Genomic DNA, 1642 nt, shown 5'->3' on the forward strand with positions numbered 1-1642 from the left:
AGGTCCTTGATTTGGACCCATTTGGGCTCGGATTGGGTCGAATTTGGTGTCGTTGAGTTTGTATTTCCGAGACGCTCAATTTGACTGTAAGTTCGCTGAAATCGGAGTTCATATGCTCCTAATTTTAATTTCGAAAGTTTCCAACTTAATTTTGCGTTGAGATTTGTGCCCGATCAAGATAATTTTTTGATGATGTATCAGTAATATTTCTTTTTGATTGATAATATGGCAAAGCCCAAAAGTTCCCCCTCAAAAAAAAAAAAAAAAAATCTCAACTGCTAATATATTTATGATGCTACTAATGATGGAAGAAAGTGAGCATAAACAATAGCGTACAATTAACAAAACTAATGATGATTATGGAAGCAACCAAAATGACAAATTAAAAAAAAAATAAATTAATAATCATTTGTAAGGATTATTAGATCTTAGGTGTAGATATATTGTTCATCCAGCTCATTAATTATGACTAAGTCCAGCTTTGGAATTGGTGTATAGGATGTGTAAGCTTATATATTTAGAAATTAACCAGACTAAAATTCGTAATAGCATTTTTTAATGCTAATTAATGGATTAATTAATCAATGATGGTAAACTAATTTAACCACTTTCGGTGAGGACAAAGATGTTTGAGCATATATAGCAGGTGATGAAATCTGACCACTATTTTGTACCCTTTAATCTATAATTCTATACTTTTTGGTTCAGAGTGGGTGATTACAGATTAGTTGGTAGCACATTTAAAACTCTTTATGCTCTTTCATTTTATTAATTTTTAGATCCTATATTTTAATCTTTTAAAGGGTACGGCATCAGGTTAAATGGACAGCTAGTTTGAACTTTGAAGTGTTCCATTTTAAGTTGCTTGAAGTGTAAGAAAATGATTTTTTTTGTGACATTGATAAAATTGGATATGCTTATTAAGAATTAGAAAATTTGCATAGCTTTTATATAAAAACCCATTATATATTGATAGAAATTTTGTGAGAGAAGATTTTCTTACATGAAGGATCCAAAAATAGAAAAAATAAATCACAGGGATTGACCTGATTGTAATGATCCAATATATAATTATAAATGCAAGAATCCATCATTATCCATAATTGAATAAGACATAATAATATAATTACAGAAGCTCGGTGTTCATAGAACACCCACACACGAACACACGCACACACACGTAGAAAATGATACAATATAATTGTTCTTTATATGTCATTATGGACCTCCTCTTAGGCTGTAAATCAAATAAAATCACTTTAGTTATAATTTCAAATTTTTCATAAAGTCGACACAACAATTGAAGCAAAAATTTAAAAAAATTGTTTGTCCAAAGTATTCAAATTTGCTTGAATTAGATTAAAAGGCTTTGTTGGTATTCAAAACTACCAAAATTGAGTTTGGAACTTTAAAAAGTAGTCCCAAGGGTCTCAATAATGTAATAATAAGCTCATTCAAACCATATTTTGGGCCCAGGCAGGGTATTTTGGCTAACCAACTAGAAACTGTACTCACTCTTGTAAGTGTCAGTAGTTGTCTGTGTTGGTGTTTACTGTTGCCAAAGAATGCCTATGTTGTTTCATATATACTGTTATGTGCTTTCTATGGAAGCGTGCCTCTTTGTTTAAGTGATGTATGCGGT

Source organism: Dendrobium catenatum, unplaced genomic scaffold (assembly GCF_001605985.2).
Source record: "Dendrobium catenatum unplaced genomic scaffold, ASM160598v2 fragScaff_scaffold_142, whole genome shotgun sequence".
Classification (NCBI taxonomy): Eukaryota; Viridiplantae; Streptophyta; class Magnoliopsida; order Asparagales; family Orchidaceae; genus Dendrobium; species Dendrobium catenatum.